The 16,787-nt window shown below is 43.1% G+C and overlaps 1 long non-coding RNA gene across 4 annotated transcripts in view; it reads right to left on the reverse strand.

The window, feature by feature from the left end:
- Nucleotides 1–10,424, reverse strand: part of LOC114908900 — a 40,370-nt gene extending 29,946 nt beyond the window's left edge. For 3 of the 4 annotated variants that reach the window (XR_003797071.1, XR_003797070.1, XR_003797068.1), the window contains exon 1: nt 9,911–10,087. This is a non-coding gene — a long non-coding RNA (uncharacterized LOC114908900). Of the gene's footprint in view, nt 1–9,910; nt 10,088–10,334 lie in introns of those variants that run through there. The other variant, XR_003797072.1, reaches the window with a different exon arrangement.
- Between the last annotated feature and the right edge of the window lie 6,363 nt (nt 10,425–16,787).

Below are 16,787 nucleotides of genomic sequence, written 5' to 3' on the forward strand. Positions count from 1 at the left end.
ACACACACACACACACACACACACACACACACACACACACACACACAGGAATATTACACAGCCATAAAAAAGAACACAATAATGCCATCTGCAGCAACGTGGTTGCAACTAGACATTATCATACAAAGTGAAGTAAATCAGAAAGACAAAGATAAATACCATATGATATCACTTATATGTGGAATCTAAAACATGACACAAATGAACCTATCTACAAAAACAGAAACAGACTCATGGACATAGAGAACAGACTTGCAGTTGCCAAGGTGGAGGGGCTAGGGGAGGGATGCAGTGGGAGGTGGGGTGAGCAGATGTAAGCTTTTACATATAGAATGGATGAACAACAAGGTCCTGCTGCAGAGCACAGGGAACTGTACTCAATACCCTATGATAAACCATGATGGAAAAGAATTTTTTTTTAAAAAGTTCAAATTTCCAGAACAAATATGCAAACCATCATCATCACTTGTTCAAGTCCCTTGGTCTTCCCTGAGGATTACTCAGCCCAACCCACAGTCCTAGCATCTAAACACATTCTCAAAGTGACGTACTGCAGTCATCCTGGGAAAAAGAGGAACGCTGTGTGCACTTCAATGGAGGGAAAACGGGAAAGACTCAAAATAATCAATGGAGAAGGGCATTTCTGTTGATGACAATTGATACAGAGGCAATAAAACCTGGGTAACCTGACAGAGGTTGTCAGCAGGGGATGGGGAGACCTCCCTGAGCCTAGACCTGAAGGAGCACAAGGGGCCTGAGCCATGGTGACTTCAAGGCCAAAGGTAAGAACAGGAACTAAGATCTGACACAGAAAAGGTGTTGGTGTTTGGAAACAGAGAAAAGGTGAGTATGACTGGGGCACAGTGAACCATGAGAAAAGCTCCCAGGATGAGGCTGGGGACACTGGCAGGGCCCTGATGACACAGGGCTGAGCAGCCACAGGGAGGAGTCGGGATTTTGTCCTGAAGACAAATGGAGGCCATTGGAGGTCTGAGTGCCAGGACCGACATAAACTCCCTTTAGGTTTACACTTAATGCAGAGAAGGGTGACTGACTACGGGCTCTCTGACTCGGAGCCTAGCTTCCGGCCTCCATCCTAACACTTTTGTTTTTTATTCTGGGAGGGCTGGGACCCATTTAAAAAATTCTAATTACAACTGCACACTCTTTCCAAGAACCGCCACACACGGACACACACCCAACTTGGCCAATCCTTTCAGGGGTCACTGTTGCTCAGACCGAGAATTTCTGGTCTAGTCTGTCATCTCATCTCATCTCCTTGAGGCCTAGAGGGGAGACATTTCTGAGAAGGTCTGAGTTTACAGAACAGACCAGGTGGAACTGAATTCTGAAAAGGTCACCTGAAGGGCCAGTGGGCACAGTTTGTCCTTATCACCTGTCCCATTTATTTATTTATTTAATCACAATAATGAAAGGGACATTTTTTTGGAGAAGTGCAACAATTAGAAAATTCCAGCTTGCTTTTTTTTTTTAATGCTTAGACAACAACTTCTTAATTTGCACAAGTCCAGAGACACTCAACCCACAAGAGGGCAGAACCCTCTGAATTCTTCCTAATAAAATGAAAGTCTGTTTTCCCAGAGTACTCAAAAATATTTATGTGAATGAAAGAGAAAATGAGTGAGTTATTGTTATACTGAAATAAGCCCTTACAGAATTAAATAATTTGCTTTATTAAATTTTCATCAGTGTATTTCTTCTCCCTAAAACAGGCAGGAATTGAATAGAAAGAAAGAAACAGAAGTGGGTTGTTATATTCTTGGAAATTACATAAACATGCAAAAGCAAGGGAATGATTAATAAATAAATCTCCAGCTCCAATCACTTCCTGATTCTGGATGCTATTATGGGTTGAACTGTTTCTCCTCAGAAAAGATATGCTGGAGCCCAAACTCCTAGTACCTCAGAATGTGACCTTATTGGAGACAGGTCTTCATAGAGATGATCAAGTTTAAATGAGGTCATTAGTGAGTGTGCTAATCCAATATGACTGGTATCCTTATAAGAAAAGGAAATTTGGACACAGAGACACACACAGGGAAAATGCCATGTGAAGAGGAAGATTCTTCTTAGGCAGAAAAATATCTATGCCAAGGAATGACAGTGACCATCAGGAAACCACCAGAAGCTAGCAGAGAGGCAAGTAACAGAGTGTCCCTCACAGACCTCAGAAGGGACCAACCAGGCTGACACCCTCATCTCCGATTTCTCGTCTCCTCAACTGTAATGCAATACACTTCTGTTGTTTAAGAGACTCAGTTTGTGGAACTTTGTTGCAGCAGCCCTAGCAACCTCATACAGGAGCCTAGAGACCTAGTTATTTTTCTACATGAAAATACTTTCCTCTTAATACTATTTAATTTCTTTATGAAATAATCAACAGTGATATTTTTGGAAGAAAAGAATTCGTCAAAAGGTCAGAAGTTAGAAACATCTTACTCTCAATTTGCTTTTATATGTAACTATTAAATCTATTTTTGAAGTTTCTTTTATGAAAATAGTGTCATTTTCATAGGAAAAACAATTTCTCTATTTCATCATTATATTCTAGGTAATAAAATGGCAAATGCCATTTTGATTCTAACAATTATAAAAACTTTTATACACAATGTATTCAATTTCAGACCATGAGCTTCAAGAAACTATAACAAAAATAAAGTTCTCAGAATTAGAAAAATAGAGAAGTCAATGTGGTGTTATAACATTAAATTAAAATCAATTACACACCCACTTACCTAACACAAGGGATATAACATACAAATAAAGAGAGAATTAATAAGAGAATTGTTACAGACTTGCAGGATGATTTTCAGAGAATGACTAAAATAGAATTGCATCCTGTATTTACCGATGCCATGATTTTCTCCCCATCTTCATCTTGGGAATATATATGAATAATTCAATCAATAGTAAGTTCTACTGCTGTGTGTTTTAAAATATTTTCCTGGCTCAAAATGTTTAGCAACAGGGTCCATATATAGGATGCCAGACTGACTGCCATCAGCAAGAAAATAAAAACATTTTCTTTGGAAATCTAACCATTAATTTGGATTTGACCGTGGCAGTTACCACATAAAGATTAAGCACTCAACTAATAGATAACTATTATCTTTCATCCCCTCTTAGCAACAAGCTACTAAAGCATAAAAGTGTGTATAATTTGAGTGAAATTATTCTCCAGTTTAAAAGTGAGTTGCGGGCTTCCCTGGTGGTGCAGTGGTTGAGAGTCCGCCTGCCGATGCAGGGGACACGGGTTCATGCCCTGGTCCGGGAAGATCCCACATGCCGCGGAGCGGCTGGGCCCGTGAGCCATGGCCACTGAGCCTGCGCGTCCGGAGCCTGTGCCCTGCAACAGGAAGGGCCACAACAGTGAGAGGCCCGGGTACCACAAAAAAAAAAAAAAAAGTGAGTTGCATGTGAGTACCTGATAGAGCTGCAGCAGCAATAGGATTTGTTTTTAAATGTTTATCAGAAACCTTTTTGTTGTTTAAATCTACCACCTTACTAAGACAGATGTATTTGTTCAATTTTCAGAAGAGAGAGCAGATGCTCAAATTCAAAAATAATGGATATGGCTGATTTTAAATAGCAAAGATGAAAGTTGATTTCCCAATCTTATTTTCTTGCCAAGCAGCTGGGCAGCCATAACGCACGCTTACCTAATTGGCGCCAATTAATTACCATGTGGGTTCAGTTTAGTGCTGAATCCAATACTGGTTCAGAAGCCTATACCATTCAGGGACTCATCAGACACCTTCAGAAATGCTACAAACATACTACTTTTCAAAATGCGGGTGGCAACTCCTTTAATGTCTCGCTGTTAAGGGAAATATGTATTTAATAAAATACTGCCTATGAGATCAAAGCCCCTAGCACCCATCCCTTTCACTAATTACAATAGTAAATTTGGATACATTACAAAAGAAAACAAACACTATGAGGACTCTGGAAGGTAAACAAGAGCAGAGAGGTGATGGGAATGAGCCAATAGTTGGAGAAGCAGCCCAGCCGCATGGTTTTGCACCAAGGGTAGAGACCACTTGCACAGTGGCATGTAGCACGTGCAGCTAAAGCTCTGACAGAAAATTTGGATATTTCTGGCCAGGGAACAATGGAACAAAGTCAGTTGGTTAGACCAGAGTATGGGAAGAAAATCCTAGAGGAGAGGAAGCTTGAAAAGAGGCACCAGCATTTCTGTGCAGAAGCCCATAATACTCCCAGCCTAACATGTGAACCACACGTGCTTTGCACAAACCCAAATCAGCATAGCAACAATTTTGAGCACTCAGCTGACATTTAACCACTTGCAAAATCTCAGCCTAACCTCAGCCTAATCCCTGAACCTAACAGGTTCAAAGGAGACAGGCCAAATCAGCATGACCAAGGTTTTGAGAAAACAACTGAGACTTGAGCCACTGCAACAAAAGGTTAAACACAACTGGCAGTCTGAACAAAATAAACTCGATCTCCTACAGAAACAAACCATCAACATTCTTCAGAGGATTATAACAAAGCCCAGAGTCTACACAACTCACAACATCCATGAAATAATAAAACAACAGTTAACATACCAAAACTGAGGAATATAGGAGTCATTCTCAAGGGAAAAGGCAACTGAGAGACATTGATTCTGGGATGACTCAGATGATAAAGTTATCAGATAAAGATTTTAAAAGCAGCTATTATAAAACCATGCTCTATGTGGCAAAGAAACATACGTGAAAAAAATTAAAAAGGTAGAAATTTTAAAGAAATACAAAATTTTGTAAGAAGGGCAAAATGGAAATTTTACAAATAAAAAAATATTATTTAAATAAAAAACTCCCTGGCAACTCCATGAAGACATGCCAATTTGTCTTCAAACTGTATTTTAACCAGCACTAGTAACAGTTTCTGCTCAGAATAGGTCCATGAAAATACTTAATGAATAAAACCTTAAGTCTGGTAAAATGAAATATTATTTAAAATATTTTAAATAGAACATATAATTCACATAGGCTGAAAAATTTATATGAAAGCACATATAAATTTTTAATGGAGAAACCTCAGTCCTTTATAACAAGGATAAACCACATTATCATCTTTACCTTTTTTTTTTTTTTTTTTTTTTTTTGAGGTACGTGGGCCTCTCATCACTGTGGCCTCTCCTGTTGCGGAGCACAGACTTCAGACGCGCAGGCTCCATGGCATGTGGGATCTTCCCGGACCGAGGCACGAACCCGTGTCCCCTGCATCGGCAGACGGACTCTCAATCACTGCGCCACCAGGGAAGCCCCTATTCTTACCTTTTGAAATACTAAATATCCCATACTAAAGACAAAATACAAAGTAATCTATTAAACGTCCTAGATATATAAAAAAATTAAAATTTTCCCACGTGTCTTGAATCTGCTTGAAAGGAGACTGGAAGTTGCAACTATGTTCTAACCACAAGGCTGAACGAACCAAAAAATCAACAACTTTAAGAAAAGTAAGGTCACAGAGCCAACAATTTTCAGTTGAACCGATAATTGGAGAGACAGAGAGGCAGACGAAAAGAATCACAACTTACCGCAGTGGAAACTCATGAGTTGAAACTCCATCAGAACCTGGTCCCAGAGTAAAACAAGAAAAAAACCCTGAACTGTAATTAACAAATTGCTGGAGGCTCCAAGCAGACAAGTCCAAGAAGTAAAAACTCCAAGGGACCCAGTCATAGGTGGGCCTCTCCATGCAACTGTTTCACCTGCAGGAGCTCAACCAAGTTCTCATAGTAAATACTGGAGAAAAAGACTCTGGAGCTTCCAGCGGGGACAGAGAAAAAGGAACTATTTTGAAACACACCTGAGCATACTGTTCTTTTTAAAAAGGCCTGCCCACAGGTAAGACTATTTAACCATAGCCTTACCTACTGGGGTTTTGAACCTAACTGACTTGCTGGGAGGGAAACACCCAACAGCAGACCATACTAGTCATCCTGTCCCACAAAAGGAAGGGAGAATGAGAATTATATACGCAGTTCACAGTGCAGAGTTATAGGCTCACTAAAAGACTGAGACCCACTCATTGAACTCTGAACGCTTCCCGTCCCCCCACACCCCACCATCACATTACTAAAGGCCTATTTACAGCAACTGCTTTTACCCAGTGCATCATGTCTATCACGAGAAAAATTACAAGGCACATCAAAGGCAGCAATTACAGTTGGAAGAGGCAGAGGAAACATCAGAATCAGACACGCCAGGGATGTTGGGATTATCAGACTATTCCTGCTAACGCCTGTCTCATTTAAAACACTGGGACCATCTTTCATGTTCCTGAGCAAAGGAAACTTCTTTCAAGGTCTGATCACACTGATACCAAGCATTTAATTCTTCTTTTCCAGAAAAATCACAGTAAAATACTTTAAAAATACAGAATTGCAAAAACATAGCTGTGGAAAACATAGCAAGGGGTCAACTTAGAAATAAGCTCTGAGCAAACTTCATCATGAACACAGGGGCTCTGTTGGAAGATTCCAAGTCAATCCAGCCCATCCTTCATCAACTGCAGTGACAATTAAGAAGGACCTGAGGGGGTTTCCCTGGTGGGCCAGTGGTTGAGAGTCCGCCTGCCGATGTAGGGAACGCGGGTTCGTGCCCCGGTCCGGGAAGATCCCACATGCCGTGGAGCGGCTGGGCCCGTGAGCCATGGCCGCTGAGCCTGCGCGTCCGGAGCCTGTGCTCTGCAACGGGAGAGGCCACAACAGTGAGAGGCCCACGTACCGCAAAAAAAAAAAAAAAAAAAAAAAGAGGGACCTGAGGGAAACATCTTCATGTCACCTCACAGCTCACGATTTTCACAGATCACATAAAAGGGAAGGCAATGTATTATTATTAAGCTAACTGGTTAAACTAAGTTTTAACTGTTAATAGAGAAGATCACTGACATCTTTCCAAGTCCTTATCAAAATAGTCAAATTATTTACTAGTTACCAAAGAACATTTCCAATATATAACTTAATGAGGAGAAAGCAGGCAGGCCTCGAATAAGCCTGAAACATTTTAAAAAGAAATATTTTGTGAAATTTTTAAAAAAAAATTATTTATTTTTGGCTGCGTTGGGTCTTTGTTGCTGCGCGCGGGCTTTCTCTAGTTGCGGCGAGCAGGGGCTTCTCATCGTGGTGGCTTCTCTCACTGCGGAGCACAGGCTCTAGGCATGCTGGCTTCAGTAGTTGTGGCTCGCGGGCTCTACAGCGCAGGCTTAGTAGTTGTAGCGCACGGGGCTTAGTTGCTCCGCGGCATGTGGAATCTTCCCAGACCGGGGATCGAACCCATGTCCCCTGCATTGGCAGGCGGATTCTTAACAACTGCGACACCAGGGAAGCCAGTGAATTATTTATAAATCTAAAAATTCTGGTGTCCAAGTTTAAAAAACTTGAGAATATATCATGTTTAGAAAAGTAGTACACGAGTTGATTATAGAAGGCCACCAAAGCTTATTCCAGAAGTTAAGAATTATTTACAGGAAAGTTCAAATTGTACATACTAAAATTTATTCCAAGCTGTGTAAAGAAATGATAAAGAAAACGTAAATCCATCACAAAAAAAACAACACTTCCAATTGTTCCTTTACAAAGGTACCATGTGGTGACAGATTCAATCATTTCTTGCCCCACTTGTCCTCTCCCTACTCCTCTGCTCCACATCAAGAAAAGGGAAGGAGGTGACTCACAACTGAGTGAATCAAGTCACTGCCCCCTGGCTGAACATGGTGGGCAAATGTTATCTTCGCATACAAATAATGCCAAAATGCACAAGCCTTGCAGACAGCAGCTTTGCAATTCCCATCCTCATCTGCAAAATTTAAACAAAAAAAAAAAAAAAATTTTTTTTTTTTTTTTTTTTTTGGCCGCACCGTGCCACATGCAGGATCTTAGTTCCCCAGCCAGGGATCGAACCTGTGCCCCCCGCAGTGGAAGCACGGAGACTTAACCACTGGACCACCAGGGAAACCCCAATTTAAACAAATTTTAAATGTATTAGATTCTAAAGACACAAATCAGTATTATCACAACTTAATCGTCCATATCCAAACAACTCACCACCCATCTGAATCCAGTTTCCCCTCTCTACCTGCACTACTAGGTATTTCCATTTCATTCTGTTTCTCTGTCTCCCTATTCTTTCTCTGTCTCTATTCTTGTTCCCCTCCACTCTCCTGTTTCTTCCCTCCTATTTCTTTCCTCACACCTGTCTTGCTCTGCAACCGTTTCCCCTCTTGTTGCTCTTTCTGCCCAACCAGACTGCCCTCAATGTCCATTACTTCTGCTTCTTTCTTCCCCCACCCCTCCTCCCTCTCTGCCCTCTCGGTTACACCTTTTCTGAGACAGGACAGAAGGGGACAGGGCGCGACCTTTAGAAGAATGACACAGCTGTTGAGAATACGACAAAAACTGGTTATAACCGATCAGGCCCGACTTCCAGTAGACTCTGAGCCTCGTTATACGCTCACTGTAATACATTAACTAAATGACACACCCACAGGCGCCATGACAGTTCTAAGGCCAACTATAAAAAGGTCCAAAAATGGGCAGTTGCCCAATTCCTGGAAATCTCCGCCTCTCCTCGAAATAGTTGGAATAATCCTCCCACTCATTAGACTATGAAATTACTCAGCCCCTAAAAACTAACCACGCCATAGTTTGGGGCCGCTCTCACCTTCTGAGACGGACTGCATTCTGTCTATGGAATGTGCATATCCCAGGGCCTCCCGCCTTCTGAGGGCCTACATTCCGTCTATGGAGTGTGTATCTCTCTCAATAATCTACTTCTTACCTATCACTTTGCCTCTCGCTGAATTCCTTCTACGCTGAGATGTAAAGAACCTGAGCTTCATTAAGTCTTGAGACCACGTGTGCAATGTTAATTAAAAGACAGTGGGTTCGAGTCCCAACTGAGGTGTGTGGTTTCACTTCTCTCCCTGTTACACTCCCTTCCTCCCAACTCTCTAGCACCCCGTGGCGATGCTTCTTTCCCGCTCTCTCTCTCTCTCTCTCTCTTCCTCTGCTCTTCTAGTCACTAGTCCTCTTTCTCTCCCAGCACCAAGCTGCTCTGAAGGCCAAGGTTCCAACTCTTTTATTCTCTCCCCCAGTTCCATGTGTGAAGGGCCTCATCACTGTTACTCCCCCGCTACCGCTGATCCAGAGCCCCTCTCTCTATGTTGCTCTCCAATCCCTGGAGATCCGGCTTTTTAATTGACTTCTCTATTTTATTCACCTGCTACAATCAAGGCTTAATCACTTTCATCTTCCGTCTCTTTACAAGTCCTCGGCCACCCTCTATGTTCCCATCGGTTCTCCCCCATTCTTTTCTCCTTCTCAGTTTTTCTATTTCTCTCAGTCGCTCTGTCTCAGCTTCTTCTGTTTCCCCTCGCCCCCATATTTACGGTGATGGCGACTGAATAAGATGCCCGCGGACAAGAAGGGACCATTTTCCAATGGAGGTGGTGTCACACGGCTGGCCCAGGTCACCTCCCCCTACACGGGGTGAGGGGAAGGGCTGACTAGGAAGGGGAGGCCTGGGGAGCAGAAGGACCGGCCTGAGGAGACGCGAGGACAGAGGCGCTGGGAGGGAGGGAGGGAGGGAGGGGGGCCTCAGGAGAGGAGCGGGCTTTCCAGAACCCCAGGACTGGGGAGAGGACGCGGCCTGTCCGGGAGCGGGGCGGCCGGCGCTGCCCTCCAGGGGCCGAGGAGCGAGGCTGGGGGGCGCCAATCCTCGCGGAAGAGGACTTTATAGGGGAAGGCGGAGGTAGTAAAGGATTTAAAGCAGGAAAATATCACGAATAGAGGTGTCTACCTGGACCGAAGGTAGAAAAGCCAAGGGCACCGGGACCCGCCTCAGAACGATTTCAAACCCAAAGGAAAACATACCCGACCTGTAACGGCGATGTCTGGGTTTACTGGGTCGGAGGGCCGGCTGCTGGGAGTTAAGGTCCATAGTGACTCCTAAGACCCTGAGGGTGGAGTCAGCGGGACCGCGCAGCACAGATTTACACTACAAACGAGAAACACTCTGGGCAGGGCCACCTCCAGTCCGCACTGTCCGCTTCCCGGTCCATAAAAAACTGCGCGCGCAGAGTCTCCGGCGAGGCTTCCGGGGGCGGGGCCTGGGCGCCATCCTTCGAGGGGCGGGGCGAGGAGGGAGCGGAACCCAGTGCAGGGAACGCGGGCTGCGGGGCAGGTGATGCGGAGGGAGGGGTAGTTCCCCCTGCCTCGAAACTGCTCCTTTTAAGTGTCTGTCTGGAGAGGGAACTGCGAGGCGCAGGTTTAAGCTAGAAAAACAATGTTAACTCACGGCTCCCAGTGTGACCTTCGCTCCGCACTATTCGCTTCCCCGTCTGAAAGAAACTGCGCGTACGCATCCGGGCTACGGCTGGGACCTGAGCGGAGCACCACCAACAAGGGGCGGGGCGTGAGGAGCCCAGCCTGCGCAGCGACTGCGAGAGGGAGGGGCGCGTACCGGCTAGGGGCGTGGTCTGCGCGTCTCCTAGTTTCCCTCCCAAGCTCTTTTCAAAGTTTAAACATGCTTGAGGGTCTTTGTGTCGTGTGAGGTAGCATTGCTTCCAGCTTAGTTTAAGTTATTGTCTTTAACAGTTTTACAGTAAAAGCTTACAGTTGTGTGGGCCACTTATTTTGGAAATTAAGATATTTTCTTTTTAACAAGCTGAAAACGGTTTAAGTCAGAACCTATTTCTTCCAGAGGGTTGAATGCCCGTCCTGAACTGAGAGAACTGGGATCTCAGTGAGGGATTGATGTGGGGTGGTGTTTGGAGCCAGGAACACTTCCTGCAGTTAGAATTAATTTAAGCAGTTTAAATAAACAGCAACTGGAGTTATCTCTGTAGGGATTACAAGCTAGAATATGAAATACAAAACTCTCCCTGGGTAGAATGGGCTCTTTAATACTAAAACGCTGTGAACAGCATTTTGTTTCTAGTCTCCATTCACCCAGGAGGCCAAATTCAACTGTGTTCAGTTCCAGAGGCTCTGATGGGGACAAGACCTGGATGTGAGGAGTGGAGGGCTAAGCAGTAACAATTTAGGTCCCTAATCTTTGCTTTAAAAAAAAGAGGGGCTTCCCTGGTGGCGCAGTGGTTGAGAGTCCGCCTGCCGACGCAGGGGACACGGGTTCGTGCCCCAGTCCGGGAAGATCCCACATGCTGCGGAGCGGCTCCGCTAGGCCCATGATCCCTGGCCGCTGAGCCTGCGCGTCCGGAGCCTGTGCTCCGCAATGGGAGAGGCCACAACAGTGAGAGGCCCGTGTACCGCAAAAAATAATAATAATAAATTAAAAAGGGCAAAAGTTTTGTATGAACTGTATAAATTTGTCGACAAAAAAAAAATCAATAGTCAATCTAAGGAAGAAATGGAATATTTTATTTAAGCCAATCTGAGGATCATAACCCGGGAGACAGTCTCTCCGAGAGCTCTGAAGACTGTTCGGAAGAGGTACGGGTGAAGGCCAGTATATATGTGATTTTGGGGAAGAGATACAGTGCAATACAAACACACGTATTGGAAGAAGGTTACTGCTGTTGGTGAGTAACACCTGTCTTAGTTAATGGTTTTAGTGCTTTTTTAACTATAGGAAGATGCAAGAAACTGGGTTCATAAAATTGTCTCCTAAAAATATCTATCTGTGGGCCAGTTCTGCCAGTTTTCCCAGAGCAGAGAAGAGAGTGCCTCATGCTGATCTTAGCCCTGAATTCCTGTCAGGGTGGCTGTAGTTTAGTGACTGTGGTGGCTAATGTCTTGTTCCTTGTAGAACTGGATGGTGAGCAACATTCTCTATTTTACAACCCCTTCCCTTTCGGTCTTAATTTCATCCAAGTTTTGGGAGGCATTTCGTGACCAATTTGTCCCACGGTGCTAAGAATGCTCATTCCCAGGTCAGGTGAGGATTTCGTGGATGGGCTCCTCGATGTGCTGTAACTGGACTAAACCCTGTTAACAGTAGACAAAAGCCTCTGGACCGCCTATCTTACTAGTCTGTTATGGTCCAGGTTCCCTCTTGTTGCTTCTTCCCATATCTAGAGTGACACTATTACAATCATTGATCTTATAGGACTATATTTGGTCAACTGTTTCAAGTCACATAGTCACTATTATTTTTATTGGAGGCTCGGTCACACATTTGGTAATGCAAGAAACAATAATCTTGTAAAATAGGCAGAATACAAGTAGTATAGCTATTATCATTAATAAGGTCCTAAGTAAGTATTTAAGTTACGAACTTCCACTAGGTGCAACCCATTATCTCCCAAGGTTGTCAGACCCAGTCTGTTCTGCACCAATTGTTATCTCTTTTTTTTAAACCATTTTTAAAAATTGAAGTATAGTTAATTTACAATGTTGTTAGTTTCAGGTGTACATCAAAGTGATTCAGTTATACACACACATATAACATATTTATATATTATATATATCCTAAAGTATATATATAATATATATTCTTTTTCAGATTCTTTTTCATTATAGGTTATTACAAGACACTGAATATACTTCCATGTGCTATGCAGTAGGTCCTTGTTGTTTATCTATATTACATATAGTAGTGTGTATATATTGATCCCAAACTCCTTATTCCCCCCACCCCCCCTTTCCCCTGTGGTAACCATGTTTGTTTTCTATGCCTGAGTCTATTTCTGTTTTGTAAATAAGTTCACTTATATCAATTTTTTTAGATTCCACATATAAGTGATATCATATATTTGTCTTTCTGTGTCTGACTTCACTTAACATGATAATCTCTAGGTCTATCCATGTTGCTGCAAATGGCACTATTTCATTCTTTTTTATGGCCGAGTAATATTCCATTGTGTGTATATACCACAGTTTCTTAATCTATTCATCTGTCAATGGACACTCAGGTTGCTTCCATGTCTTGGCTATTGTAAATAGTGCTGCTATGAACATTAGGGTGCATGTATCTTTTTGAATTAGAGTTTTCTTCAGCTACATGCCCAGGAGCAGAATTGCAGGATCATATGGTAACTCTATTTTGAGTTTTTTAAGTAACTTCCATACTGTTCTCTCCATAGTGGCTGCTGCAACTTATATTCCCACTAACAGTGTAGGAGGGTTCCATTTTCTCCACACCCTCTCCCTCATTTATTATATGTAGACTTTTTGATGATGGCCATTCTGACAAGTGTGAGGTGATACCTCATTGTAGTTTTGATTTGCATTTCTCTAATGATTAATGATATTGAGCATCTTTTCATGTGCCGATTGGACATTTGTATGTCTTCTTTGAAGAAATGTCTCTCTTGATCTTCTGCCTATTTTTTGAACCAATTGTTATCTTTAAGGGAAATAATAGATTGACATTGTACATAAAGTTCACTAAAGATGTCTGCATATATAACACAGGTGGTGAGTCACCATGACCCCTTACAGGAGTGAGAAAGGAATGTTATCTTTTAAGGAGTTATGTAGCTAGCACCAGAAGAATAAAAGTTGATCTTTAATGTTGAGCAGGTATTTTTCTTGTCTTGCCTTTAAAATATGAACTTTAATTTATCAAATTGCATTTTTAATATAATTGTTATTCTATTCCACACTTGAGATAAACTTGTTCACTTCATCATATACATATCAATAATATCTAAATATAATGTAATTTCAAATTCATTATACATTCATTCTGAAAGTACCTGGAAAGTTTATTTTTTATTTTAAAATTGGAAGGCATTTTAGCTCTTTGTTTTCTATTTCTGAATGTTCAGGTATGGATAACGAAGCTTGTAAAATATATAGTCTCCAGATGACATTGGGATTATTTTGACCTAAAGAATAATCGATTTTGCATTATTTCTATGGATATTTAGTAGGGAGGTATATTCTCTTTAATATGAACACTAGAGAAAGTAAAACTAGATTACCTGAGGTCTGATAACTTCATTTCCACCCTCAACAATATTTAATGGTGTTCAGGAATTAGTAGGAATGCAGTAAGCTAATGAGGGCCCATTTAGGAAAGAAGCTTGTATTTCTGACAAACACACATTGGTTCTATGCATATTTTTCCATTGTCTTCTCTAGAATAGTAATGGTGATACTTTCACAAGTAGGAGACTTGAGGAACAAAGCGGTTTGTCTGCCCCTTGCCTACATTTCCTCACTCAAGTCTTCCAGCTTCCCATCTACTGTTCGGTTCAGACACCAGCTTCCTGCTGTTCTACCTTCTACTGTTGGTTTACACAATCTCAACAAACTCAATCAAGTCAGCGTTTGAGGCTGTGAATATTTAAGCCAATGTCATTGCAAACAACCAAGAACTTTTCTCCATCGAGGGGTCTAGGCAGCCGGGAGGCCTCTCCTTTTTCTGCTGATTTTAGGCTCTTTAATTTACGAAATGGGTCTTGCTCAGCCTGAGGCAGCTACCCCTTGGTTGAGCTCACTGCAGTCCCAGTTGAACTTACACTTGCCCTTTGCACTTGTTGAGGGTAAGGGGCATTGTCTGGATGGAGGACCCTTGGCTAGACCCATTTCTGCTGTTCCTGGTCAGCTCCTTCCTCACTCTTTCCAAGGCAAAGGATCCCTGCACACATCTGTCCCCCAAAGTGAAGACCATGCCGGAGGGTGTACGAGTTTCACTCTGTGCTCTTCTCATTAATTTGCTGACTACATACGGAGTGTGTACTATAGCCCAGGCTTGTTTTGTCTGCATCAGGGGTAAAATGATAAGCCAGTGGGGTACTACCTTATCCAGGTTGTTTTTCCATAATGGAGACAAGCACACTGTCACTTACTTACAGCCGTGCAAGTCAGATGCCCCAAAGCAAAGGACGTGTGCACTCATTCTCCTGTGACCCTCTACTTCCTTGCCCTCCCTGGCATCCCCATCACATCCAGCTGTGCCTCCTCTGTGCTGTCCCCGTGTGGCTCATCACAGCTGGAGAAAAGCACACCCCCAGATTGACTGGTCTCACTTCAGATTCCTGGCTCTGTTCCCTCACACTCCCTATGTGTCTGCTCCATGCCCTTCCTTTACAGGCCCTCATAAGTCCAATTCATCCTCTCCCATCTTTTCTCTCAAAGGCCCTGTTTCTTCTTCATTGAGCCCCTGGAGCGAAGGGAAGAGATCTCCTCTAACTGGCTCACCCATCTGCCTCAGGGCCTGTGTTGTCTCCTCAGTATCAACTGTGAAGAGTCTGTCCCTGCTCCTGGCTGCGGCTGACCGTGCGATTGTGCCCTTGTTGCCAACTTCACTCTGTGTCAGGACGGCATGGCATCCTTCCTCCACTGCATCATGTATTTGACTTTTAGGGGGTTATTTTCATCAGCATACACAAATGGTGGTGTTGCCTATCTTACACACAAGGACCAACACACACACACACACACACACACACGCCAAAACCTTTTTATGCACTCTACCATCTTTAAAACAAAGCATTCTTAATTAACTACATTTTCCCACTACTAAGTACCTTTTTTCTATGCTCCATTTCAGAGCACAATATACTACAAACGTTTATGTTCTTTGTCTTCAATTCTTGCCTCTAGTTCTCCCGTGAACCCCACCCAATCAAGCTTTCACATCCACCATCCACTGATATTTTCTTTACCAGAGTCACCAATGACCTCCTCTTCTCTCAATCCAATAATTTATTTCCCCTTCTCATCTGGGCATTTCCAGAACACATTGTTTATATTAGGACACCCTGTCACTCTATCATTATACATGTACACCTTCACTGTACTTTTTTTTTTTTTTTTTTTGGCGGTACGTGGGCCTCTCACTGTTGTGGCCTCTCCCGTTGCGGAGCACAGGCTCCGGACGCGCAGGCTCAGCGGCCATGGCTCACGGGCCCAGCCGCTCTGCGGCATGTGGGATCTTCCCGGACCGGGGCACGAACCCGCGTCCCCTGCATCGGCAGGTGGACTCTCAACCACTGCGCCACCAGGGAGACCCTTTCATTGTACTTTTAAACATCGTACCTTATTGCTGAATTACCCTTATGGAATACAAGCTACTGGAAGCTAGGGCATTGATTTTGTTTCCTGCTATGTCATCAGTGATTAGAATCATTTTTCTTTTTCTTTTTTTCCAAAGGGGATGATGCTCTCTGTCACATTATTATTTAAAAAATTAAAAAAAAATAATTCTTTTGGCTGTGCTGCACGGCATGTGGGATACTAGTTCCCCGAGCACGGATCAAACCCGCAGCCCCTGCATTTGAAGCACGGAGTCTTAACCACTGGACTGCCAGGGAAGTCCCAGAATCACTTCTTACTGATAGAATGAATGAATGCATTTTATCAGTGCAAAGAAGAAAGTTTCTGTAATGGGTACAATCACAGATCAGTAGGTCAAACGGTCAAGTAAAATATATTTGTGACACTGAATTCCTCACTTCCATAACTTTCCAACATAGTGTACTGAGCATCTGTCGTAAACGGTCACACTGCGTTTTGTTCACACATCGTGAATTTTAGGCAACATGTGCTAAACGGATCCAACTCATCGGGGAAGTAATGTTTTCATGGAATTTTTCCAATCCACCAAATATTAATTTCAAGATTCCCTCTCCAATGCTCCATTCTACTCCCAAAACAAAATAATAATCCTATTTGTCACGTAGAACAGGTTTGTGTTTTTGTTTTTGTAAGTGACCGACTGCCTAGAAAACAGTGAATGGAACAAGTAGGAGGTTTATCATTCTCGCCTAACAGCAAGTCCAGAGGGTGCCGTGGGCGGTGTGATAGGTCCTCTGCCCCTTCTACCGCCATGAGCACTTAA

The sequence above is a fragment of the Monodon monoceros genome, unplaced genomic scaffold, assembly GCF_005190385.1.
Source record: "Monodon monoceros isolate NGI ecotype Baffin Bay Population unplaced genomic scaffold, NGI_Narwhal_1 Super_Scaffold_10, whole genome shotgun sequence".
In the NCBI taxonomy this organism is placed as follows: Eukaryota; Metazoa; Chordata; class Mammalia; order Artiodactyla; family Monodontidae; genus Monodon; species Monodon monoceros.